Source organism: Netta rufina (assembly GCF_964035555.1).
Source record: "Netta rufina genome assembly, chromosome: 1".
Taxonomy (NCBI): Eukaryota; Metazoa; Chordata; class Aves; order Anseriformes; family Anatidae; genus Netta; species Netta rufina.
Window position 1 is genome coordinate 184,589,937 of NC_140123.1, and position 12,198 is coordinate 184,602,134.

Sequence of the window (12,198 nt, forward strand, 5' to 3'; positions counted from 1 at the left end):
AAGTGTGGAACAATCTCAAGTGTGAAATCAGAATTTCATGATGGAGTTTGAGATGTAGCCCCTCAGTGTTCAACTTCATAGCTCTGACTGTGATCTGCGTAGAGTGTCATGATGTGTGTGGAGAGGAGGATAGAAAGCTCTGTTCTAGGCAAGGACTGTACCTAAATGAAGTCTTGTACTCATCATAAGCAAGAAGCATGTAGGAATACTTCTGCCACTATAAGGAGTTACCAGAATGGTTAATTTACAATGAAGTCCTTATACCATACTAGCTTTTTGTATACTATTTAGAATTATTATCCCACTCCCTGTGAGACCACCTTTACAGCTTCCTGAAAGGAAATTCAGAAGGGTTGCTTCTGGAAGTAATTTGCCTATGTGATTTTTGGGGCCTTCTTTTATGGTGACGGATGTTTACTTTACTCTTTTTAGAGCAGACATATTTTAAAGGTCCAGCATATTTCTTTAAAGACAGTTGAGGTCAATATTGAGGTCATTTATGGGTGAAGAGCATCAAGGTATATGATTGTCTTGAGCAATGAGAAACCTGACACCAAGAAGGAAGGAGAGGAGATTGGATCTAGTATTGTATTGGTAAAAGCAGGTTAACGTGGCAACTGAGCTTGGCCTCACCATCTGTGTGGTTTGATTTTCAAGCCTATGTAGTAGTTTAGATAAGCAGAAGGCTTTGGAATTTCATGTTAAAGCAAATGCATAAAATAGAGCCTACAACTAATGAGAAACTTAAGTAACGAATGAATCAAATGAAAAAGAAAATTAAAAAAAAAAAAAAAGAAAAAAAAAAAAGAAAGAAATAGGAGAGAAGAAGGAAGGAAGGAAGAAATAGAAAAAGAGAGAGAGAAAGAGAGAGAAAGAGAAAGAGAGAGAAAGAGAGAGAGAAGGGAGGAAGAGAGGAAGGGAGAAAGAGAAGGGAGGAAGGGAGGAAGGGAGGGAGGAAGGGAGGAAGGGAGGAAGGAAGGAAGGAAGGAAGGAAGGAAGGAAGGAAGGAAGGAAGGAAGGAAGGAAGGAAGGAAGGAAGGAAGGAAGGAAGGAAGGAAGGAAGGAAAAGAAAGAAAAAACAATAAGATGTTAACATCAAATGAAAAAAAAAAAAGAGAGAGATTTGTGTAGCAGTGTTAAGTATGCTGGAAGAGTCTTTGTTTAAACAAGCTTGTATTTTGACAGATATGTCTAATATCCAATCTAAGATTGTATTTCCACAGTTCAAACCCATTACTACTTTTCTGTTCTCTGATTAATGAGTCTTTCTTGAGATGTCCCTGTACATGTTTCCAGGGAGAGTTATCACAACCTCCATCAGTTATCATTTTGGCAGAATACTCTTAGTTTTCTTATACTTTCTACTTCAAAGGTTTTACATTCTCAAACCTTTAAAAAAGATAAAAATATGTGTCGTGTTTTTCTTCACCCCCCCCCCCCCCCCAACCCCCCGATATAGCGATGCTGATTGCAGATTAAATGTAAAAATGTAATGTTTCATTTCAGGGATGAATTTGATCAGGATAATTGTTTTCTGTACTTTATGTTCACTTCTGTTAAGACTAGTCATTGTGGCATATTCTGTGTCTGCAACAGTTTCATAACAGACTCACACACAGTCTTTAATCTTCTTTAACTTTATTGTTTGTTTGTTTTGTTTTGCTTTGCTTTTAAAAAAAAAAAAAGTCAGTGACCTTCTGGGGATATCCTTACTTTGCTGGTGAAAAAAAAAAGAAAAAAAAAAGAAAAAATAAATTTTATTATGAAACTTATTTTCCAGAAAACTTAGAGGAGTGACAGACATTTTTTAAGGAGTGAGACCACTGGTCTTTTCTCTGTTTTGTTAATGTTGATTCATGACTTTATGGCTCCTGAGATAAAGGGACCTTGCTCCTCACTCTCCATTGCTAATTTCTGAAAAGCTCATTCAGAGCTGATTTCACCTTCTCTACCCTTGCCACCCATATCATACTGTTTTCCCAACAGCTGTTGAAGGAATAAGGTAGAACTATAGAAGGAATAAGGTAGAAGGAATAAGGTAGAAGGAATAAGGGGAACTTCGATATAATGCTACAGCAAATAATGAACACTTTTGCCATTTCAGAGAGTAGCAGTCTTCCTTCTGTAGCTCCTGTGAGGAATGTCCTTCCATGGTGTTTTTTCCTCATCTAGGTAGCTGAACTCCACCACAACTGCTCTCTAACACTGCCTTCTCAAAGGGAAAGAGGGAGAAAATATGATGAAAAGGGCTCAAGGGTTGAGATAAGGACAGGGACATCACTCAACAATTATCGTCATGGACAAAACAGTCTCAGCATAGCAAGATTTGAGAAATTTATTGCCTATTACTAACAAGCTAGAGAAGTGAGAAACAAAGTAAAGAAACCCAAAACGCCTTCCCCCTATCTGTCCTCTTCCACCTCCTTCTCTCCAAGTGGCACAAGGGAATGGTGGAATTGGGGTTGTGGTCAGTCCATAAAACTTTGCTTCTGCTGCTCCTTCATAGTCACTCTCTGCCCCTGCTCCACATGGGGTGCCTCCCACGAGGTGCCGTCTTTCCCAAACTGAGCCTGTGGGGGCTCTCCATGGGCTGCAGCCTCCTCCAGGCCACATTCTCCTGCTCCAGCGGGGGCTCCTCCACGGGCTGTGGCATGGAGATCTGCTCCATGTGGGACCCATGGGCTGCAGGGGGACAGCCTGATCCACCAGGGCCCTCTCCACAGGCTGCAGAGAAACTTCTGCTGTGTGCCTGGAGCACCTCCTGCTCTCCTGCTTCACAGACCTTGATTCTTCTCACAGAAGTCACCTCTGCAGCCTCCTACTTCGAAAACTTTGCCACATAAACCCAGTACGCTGTCCTGTCTCTCTGCTTTGCTAAATGCTTCTGCCACATCAGTTTGCAGCAGAACTGCAGTCTGGACTTCTACTTCTGCAAGTAGTGCCAGTAACCTATCCCTACTGTCTTTCTAGTCTTCATAAATGCCTTTATTTTACTTAATGACCCTGTCCAGTATCTTTGTTCTTTATCAATATAATGTACTTTGCACACTTCCATACCAATGTCTGGGCAGGGATAACCTCACAACAGATTCAATTTTGATTATAATAATAGTACCAAATAGGGTGTGACACAGCAACAAAGCCATGAGAAGGTGTAAAGGAGTTTTGGAAAATTCTTGGAGCACAGCCATTCCCGAAGTTTTTGTAATATACTGCAATAGACTGATATGTTATTAATACTTTTAGTCTGCTACTGAATTGGGGTGTGCAATTACTGATTGTTGGTAGGACATGGGATGTTTGCCTCGCTGTTCCTTACTCACATACTCAAGGAAAGTATCACTATCACTGCCCACCCTTCCCTCACTCTGAGTGGCATAATTCTGCTCCGTTCAACATCAGGCAGAGCAGCTTTTAAGTAAGCCACACACAGAGAGGGAAGAGTCCTATTTGATTTCCCCATGTTGCCTCAAGTCTAGGCACAATTTAGCTTTAAATTCTAGCAGACTTTTTCTTCAGTTGTACTGACAACAAGCCTCTTGAATAAATCTGTGATGAGCGTAACTCATCAAGATAAAATGTGAATAAATTGTAGCAGTGTGAAACATAAGTGACAATGAGACATGACATTCCAAGTATGTAGATAATACATTTTTTTAAGTATGAACTCCATCATTCTCTTTAGAAAAGTAAGGGAAAAATACTACAAATCTGTTGAATGTAAGTTACACGGTTAACAACCATATGATGAGAAAAAGGAAGGAAGTTTGATTCAGGAATCCATATAATCAGTAATTAGTTTTCATGTGCAAACATAGCACTTTAAATTCACAAAGTTAATTAGCTGTTTCATGATTCAATAATGTTCTTTGTGTTTATTAGGCCCATAAACAAGTCTCTTTATTAGAAATTGATGGATGTTGAAATAGCTACATCCCAGAAGTAGATCACAATGGAAAACTGAGGACCTGAAACACAGATACAGTAACTGAGCTTTGCAGGCAAGTCAGCATCAAAACACTGATTCATTTTCAGGACTTCATGGATTTTAAAGAAAAAAAATATAATAGGTTGACATAAAAAGCCAATGAATGGAATCACTGCTAATTAGGATAATTTTTTTCAACACACTATGGTTGTCGAAAAGCCACAAACAAAAACAAAATTATGCACTTAAAGGTTTAAAATAAGAATTCATCCTCCATTTCTATTTTAAATGGCAATTCAAAACTCATTTAAAAATGAAACTCAAAATTATTTTCTATTTGCATGTCTGTCTCCTTTGAAAGGTCTTTATGTGTTTGTTGATCTGCTCCTTAATTCCTTAACTGGTCCTGCAAAATTCCACAATTCCACAATGGATCCTGCAGTGTCTGGCTACTCAGTCCTCTCTATGTCAAAACTATTCCAGTTAGAAAGTATCCTTTGAAATGGTATCTTCCCTCACATCCTCTCTCTCTTAAGCCAATTTATTTCAGGCAGAGCTTGAGTGACTCTAGTCATGCATATCTTGGTTAGAATTGGTGCAAAATTTTCTTGCTTTTATTTAAAGGCAGAGGCTCAGAGAAATTCAGAGTGCATGCTCAGTGAGGGGTGGTTGCACCTGGGAGCCAGGTAGCTTTTGGGATGTAGGTGTGGCTTGGTATTATAATGAACAAAGTTCACCAAAGTACAGCATTTTGTCAAAAACATGACAGAGCATTGGCTCAAGGTAGCAAATATGCAGCTTATCGGTTTTGGTGTGCACAAGAACAATCAAGTTTCCATCTTGTCAAAGACCAAATGACCACTGATAGGATTGAGCCACTGATGAACTTTCCATGTGTTTTATATTAAGAAGTTGTGAGATAAACATCAGATTTCTGATAGCAGAGACAAGAATCAGGACACCGCTATGCCAGCTGAACACCCAAACCAGAGAATTATACTCTTGCTGACGCTCTTTCCTGTTTGTCGCACATTCCTTTCTAAACAGCATACTGATTTTGACAAGAAGTCTACATAGTATATTCTATTACTGTATGGCACTAGGATGCTCTCTTCCTGCCAGGACATATGTTGACCATCAGGGTAACAAGGATGTGGAAACTCAGTCTCCCAGTCCTTGAGAAAAGCTTAGTCTATCTGGTGCTTATAAAAAGAACAGGAAGAAGATGATGACATATAATTTATTCTGGCTTTATTGTAGAAGAAAAGCAGTAGCCTTGCTCAGTTCTTTGTAAAAATAGTTACAGGAAAAATTATCAGTTTTGGACAAGGTTATTACTGTTGCACAGATGCAAGACACCATTTAAGCTCTAAAAAACAGTGAGGATGGTTGCTGCATCCAGTACTTGGCTTTGACATTAAAATCATCCAAGCCCTTTGTTGGATTTGTGTGCACTTACATAAGTCTCAATAATAATAATATATATATATATTAACAATAGTCTTAGAAATCTTTTAGATGAGTAGCAATTGACAGCAAGCAAAATATGAGGCAGCTATAATACTAAAGCTATGTTGTCTGTAAATATTGTTCTTTCACAATCTGAAAGCAGCATACAAGATTCTTGACATAAGTCTAAGTGAAAAAAGCAAATTGGCAAACAGGCTTGGCCCAGTCTTAAACAGAAATTTAATATAACAGTTATCAGGTTGCAGCCTGTTATTCTGATGATTATAACCGAGTGTGGATAATTTATTCTGCACAGACTGCTGTAAGCAATCCAGTTAAGACATCTAACGAAATCTATAATCTATACTCCTGTATTTCCACAATTAGTAAACACAGAAAGAAAGCTAAGAAATAGACATTAAAATTATAGCTATGAAAAATCTGTTAAAAAAAAAAAAAAAAAAAAAAACCATTAAGACATTGGATATGTGAGGTGTTACTGATGTGCTACTGATAGACTCAAGGATCTCAAAGATCTCTGCTAAAAGAGGTATATGCTTTTGGTTGAAATACAACTGATTTCTATAACTAACTGTTATATTACATTTTTTTTATTATTATTTTTTTTTCTCTCTTTTCACAGAAGAGAAGGAGTATCCACTGAAATATCTACTATAATTATAATATTTAAAAAACCTCTTACTTTGCACATCCTAATCCTTAGTGTAAAATTTTACTATTTTCATGCCCAGAAATCATTACTCATGAATTATTGGTGAATGCATGTGTCAAATCCTTCCTTATTTAGTAGGAAGGCCTGGACATGAAAGTATATCAATCAAAGATTAATTGAGATAGCAGTTACTAAAAAGTATGTTTTCCTTCTTGTCTACAGTTTTGCACCATAATAGATATGGATAGAGATGGACAGATAATAAAGTGAAACAATACTAAGCCAAGACGTCAGGGTGAATTTCAGAAATCAACCACTGTCACTTTCACAAGTGAAAAATTCTTTAGTGTTTCTTATTTAAAAATATTAAAAATAAGTAAAATAAAATAATTAAAATAAAATAAAATTAAAATAAAACAAAGTTAAATTAAATTAAAGTATTTTTTATTTCTAAGATAAATTCTGCATCTAAAGCATATATGCATCTATATATGCTTTGTTTCATTTGAATGAATATATATACTTCATATGCGTTCATGTTTAGGGTAGTATCAACAAATACATGCATGTATACATATGAACACATTTACACAGTCTTCTTATATGCTGTTATTGTACCAGAGCTACTGCTTCTGCTTTTTGTATCAAAACACAGTATAGTGCACAAGTATACTTCAGCTTTGGTGACCACTGGCTTTTCGTCACTGAGTCCAGAAGAACAAACATCAGGCCTCATTTATATAGAATTAGGAGATATAAAATGATGCTCTTATTGATTATTTCCTCACTCTTTCAGATTCAAGTACGGCATTCATAGTCATGTCTAGTTCAAATAAAAGTGTGATCCAATCAAGATAAAAAGGACAACATAAGTGCAGAAAAATCTAAATTTTGGAGTGCTATGTTATCCTGGATAACTAAATTTGACATATGCCTGCAGCCTTTTTATCTGCCCTTTCTTCAATAGTTGCCACTTCTTTTTTTTTTTTTTTTTCCTTATTTTTTAAATTACTGTTTCAAGATGTGACATTTCCTTTGGTCATTTTCTACACATTTTTATGTATTTTATGTATTTGGGTGCCAAGTTAGAAACTCAGTATCTGTAACATAAAAAAAAAAAAATTAACCATATTAGAAAAAAACTTTTAGTGCATTTCTAAAATAAATGTTTCTACAATATGTGTCATATACATAGTACATTGTTGTGACAGATAATTGCTTCATTGGCACTTGTATGGTACCTAAATGGCACATCCGCCTATCATATTGCTGTTTATTATTCACTATATGCTTTGTTTATCTATAGTATTACCGTTCCATTTTCTGTATTTATGTAGTATAAATACATCACAAGCAATAAATATAAAAGTTCAGCTGATGCAGATGAACAAAAGACACCTTTATTCACATGAAATTCACAAGTAGTAAGCACTGGATGTGATAAAACATGAACTATTGTGTCTACACATATGAGGAAGAAAGAACCAGGCAATCATTGGGCCCATGTTATAAAACTGGTCAGATATCACTTTCCTCCAGTACAGAAGCAATATAATAAATGTCCAGGCAAAAAATTAGCTCCAAAGCTAATAGATTTTTGTGGCTTTTAGATTGGTGTCAGTTCCTGGGTAGTTGACTTAGAACCAAAACAGAAGAAAAATTACTGTCCCTTCACAGAAACACATCCTAATTCAACCAGAAAATGTTACATACTTTACAAAATTTAGGTACTTTGGTACAGTACTGGCATCCCAAATTTTGAGTTTGTTTTTTTTTTTTTTGTCTTGGTAATGTCAGAGAGGATCAGGTGTCATTAAAAAATATTTTGCATAGAATTAATTAAACTGTTCTGTATAAAGACAAAATTCAGCAATAATAGAGATAGCTCTTACACTGAGAATAATGGTGCTCACCTCCATCAGAACTGTGTAGACCTCAATTTTTTTTTTTTTTGTCATTCTGACAGTGACATGCAGTGACAACATAACACAATGTAGGTGTAAGGGACAAGATTGTTCAAAGCAAGTACTCTATCTATCTATCTATCTATCTATCTATCTATCTATCTATCTATTCATTTATTTATTTATTTATTATCAAGACAATACTAACAACATGAGAATATTTAGTTTCTATACAACTGAAATTGGAAAAAATGGTCTTGACCTTGATAAAGGACCTTGCAACTTGTGAACTTGTTTTCTATCACCTTAAGTTTCCCTATTCTTGTTGGAAATACCCAGCAAAATTTGTCTGAACCACAGCTTGTAACACAGCATAGTTTGCAACAAATTCCGGTAGTTGTTTTCTGTTTTATTTCCTTTTGCTTTGCTTTTTACTAGCACATAAAAACATTACAGGGTTGCAGTGCATTCATGTGCTCCTACAGTAGCCTTCAGTGGGGATTTTGCTAGCTATCACAAATTATTACACACACACCTGAGTATACATGTGAATACATGCATCCAACAATACAAAAATACAAAATGTACCATACATCCACATATATGTATTACAAAATTCTCTGTTGATATCTCCACTGTCTAAAAAACATTAGAGCTGTCACTTCTCCACTCTATTAATGTCTAATCATAAACCTGGTAGCAAAGGTACTCATTTAGGAGATTTATTTTATTTTATTTTATTTTATTTTATTTTATTTTATTAGACCTGGCTCTTCCATTCAAAGGCAAATGAAAGCATTAAAGTAAGTAAGCTTGTAGAAAGAAGTAATAAAGCTGTCCTCCATGGTATTTTGAAAGAAGAGTATTGCCAGTGCATTGCTAGAATCAAACTCAATAGTGTGCCTTTAGTATGCTTTAAGAATTATTATGTAAAGCCACAGGCAACCGAAGCAAGCTACAGAGAGACCAACACCTATGTCCTGGCCCAAGCTTGTTATTGAGTTTCTCAACATGATGAAGTTGGTACAGTCTTGAGCATATCCATAAGTCTACTTCTAGGAGCAGAAGGAATTTGGAAAAAAAAAAATAATAATTAGTAGTAAAAATTATTTTGTTTTTCAAATATTTATCTATTTGAAAGAGAATAACCTGTGTCTGGGCCAGAGCAATTCCAGCCTAACCATAACACTAATGCTAACAGTAAATTGTAACCTTAACCACAACTGTAACCATTACCGTAAAGCTAACCGTAAGGCTAAACCTAACCCTAACCCTAACACTAACCGGAAACCTAACCATAAGCTTAACCCTAACCCTAAAGGTAACCCGAACCCTAAATCTAACTATAACCCTACAGCTAAACCTCACACTACCCCTAACACAAACCCTAACCCTTTTTCTAAACCTATCCAAATCTAACTGTAAATCTAACCCTTACCCTATCACTACACCAACCTCTCCCTATAACCCTACCCTGACCCCTAAGACTATCCCTAACCCTAACACTAACCCTAACCCTAACCCTAACCTTAACCCATAAACCCTCAATGTGATTCTTACCTATGAAACTCTATCCTGTACTGATATTTTGGCATTCCAATTTTGTCACCGGACAAGAAATTACCACATATTAGTGCCATGAGAAATAAAAATCAATCAAACAAACAAAAAACAAACAAAACAAAGTAAATAAAATACACATTTATGTCAGAAATACTCTTGGGGGAATAATTTTAAAAATTTCTTAACTTTATACAAATAATTTAAAGTACAGATTTAATCCCTTTCTCCAGATCTATAGATGAATTTTTGAAAGAGAAAACAGCCTGATGAAATATTAAGATTATGTGATAAACAGCAGACAGTTAGTTTCAAAGTTTGGCACATAATGATAAGAAATTCAGAACAAAAAAGATCTAGACAATTATCTTAAGCTAAGCAGTTAATAGTGACAGTTTAAGATATTAAAGTTATGAAAATAATAAAAATGTTGACATCAAGTTAAGAAGCTTTAAAATTCCTTTAGAATCTAAATCTTACACAATGTACACGTAAAAAAAAAAAAAAAAAAAAAAAAGAGTCATGCTATTAAGTTCTTTTACCTTAAAATATTAGTCTGTAACATATAGTGCCAGAGAAATATTGTCAAAACCTCAGAGGGATTATAGCCATCTGTAAACGGGGAGGGAAATATTCCTCCATTTTTCATTTCCCCCTGTGTTAGTTTGTCATATATTTCATCTTATTTCAATCAGAATCAGTTGGATTAGACCCAAATCCCCTCATGCTGCCAGCAATTCTGGGGCTAGAAGTTCTAGTTCAGGTCAAGATGGAGAGTTAAACATTTGGAGAGTGTCTGTTATTTTTCAAAAATAATATGAAAGTAATATGCTACTGCTGTATGATAGAGCAGATTAAAAACTCTTCAAATACTGTCCTGTAATAAGAAAATATTGCATTGGTATGTCTTCCCCAAATGAATGTTATTGTTATTAAAACCTTTTGGAAATTCTTAAAAAAAAAAAAAAAAAAAAAAAAAAAATCATTATTTGAAACTGCAACTTTTCATGAAAATGCATCTGTTTCAATTGACTTTCCCTGTCTCCACAAATAATGTGAATACAAAAGAGCTAAAAACCCTCCTCTGCCAGCTTTGAAATGGAGCCAATCTTTCTGTCTCCCAGCACCTTTCCCAAGCTGCCAGACTACAGTTACTGAAGCTCCTATTACTCCTTCAGAAGCCAGAAAGATCTCTGCTTTCTCCAAAATTCTGGTCAAGCTGCATTTCGTCCAGCATTCTGCCAATATAAATTTACCTTGAAGTTTCAATTTAATACATTATTCACCAGCTCCCAATTCTAAAACTTGTTGGGTAAACTCAAAAATTGCTTGTCTACCATCAGGATGAACTGGACCTTAGAAATACAGGGTAAATTATGATCTCCTTATCTTCACAACAATAAATAAAGCTGACATCTGACAGTTCAGACTAAAACTGTAATTCCATCCTTTTCCAAATACTTTAAAAAGAATTATGGAATTTATTGTTATTAAAGCACATTTCTTCTTATGTTTCTTCATCTTTGATGTTGTAACAAACTGGTATTCAGCAAAGTCTTTTATTGGAGAAGAATATCTTCTAGGGAAATCTTCCTTGTGTTTTCCTGCCAAAACCAACGACCATCCCTCTTGTAGTGATTATAACAGGTAGGAGGGTGGACACTTGGCAATGTCTCCTTCATTAGACACTACCTTGAGGGGTAACTGAAGACTATGAGGTGCTGGGAGGATATTTCTTCAAGAGCTTTTTGAACACATACAAATGGACAGTCTTTTTCATGAATGGTTGCAAAGTTAGCTTTTATTCATTGCATATTTTGATTTAAATTAGAAAATATAGCAAATATTGTGTAATGTGCCTAAAAGTTAAACAAAAATATACTAGAAGGACTTGGCAAACTGATTTTTCCATCAACATTTTACAGTTTACAGAAACTGTAAGAAAGATAAAAACAATCAATCAAAAAACAAAACAAAACAAACAAAACAAAACAAAACAACCAACAAACCACAAACAAAAACAAACAAACAAACAAGCAAAACAAAAGAAGTGTTGCATAATGCAATTACTCAACACCAGTTGACCGATGCCCAGCTGGTCCCTGTGCAATGGCATCTCCCAGGCAATTTCCCCCCAGTTTTATTGTTCAGCAAGATCTGGGTCAGCTGTCCTGGCTGTGTCCCCTCTCAGCTTCTTCTGTACCCCCAGCCTCCTCACTCACAGGGCAGCATGAGAAGCTGAAAGATCTTTGGCTTATTATAGGAACTGCTCAGCAACAACCAAAAATCAGTGTGTTATCAACATTATTTTCATCGCAAATCCAAAAATATATCAGCCATAGTAAAGAAAACAAAACCAAGACAGGGGCAAAAGCACACTGTCACTTCTTTTTGTTTTCTTGGTTAGGTTTGCTTTGCCAGTTGTCCCTATTCCAGACCATTTCTGTCTATTCAAGACTATTTCTGTCTTGAAGGATGTTTAAAACTTCAGCAGATATTGATGGTCTGCTTTTCCATTTGATCTGTTCTGCCCATGAGCTGCATTTTTCTTCTGTGCACCTCTCCTGATAATGTCTGGTTTTTGTTCCTTTTAATCTGGGTTGTGGTCTGTCTATGTCTGCTTTTTTACCACACCTGAGAAGAAACTCCTGTACATCTTAGTGGTACAAGATAAGGGCTTGAGT